Consider the following 202-nt stretch of genomic DNA (forward strand, 5'->3'; position numbering starts at 1 on the left):
TATAGCTTAGTTTGAAATTAAACATTTTAACATGTATCTTTCATTTAGCTTTTATTGCACTCCAGAAAGAAAACAAACAAAAAACATTAAATTCTGTTAAAACACAGCAACATTTATAAAACATGAGTAAGTCCTTACTTAACTTAAAAATGTAATATGAGGAGTTTTAGTTTCCAGTTCAGGATATAAGAAGCTTGGCAGT

This window comes from Otolemur garnettii, unplaced genomic scaffold (genome assembly GCF_000181295.1).
Source record: "Otolemur garnettii isolate 467f Iridium unplaced genomic scaffold, OtoGar3 scaffold00150, whole genome shotgun sequence".
Lineage (NCBI taxonomy): Eukaryota > Metazoa > Chordata > Mammalia > Primates > Galagidae > Otolemur > Otolemur garnettii.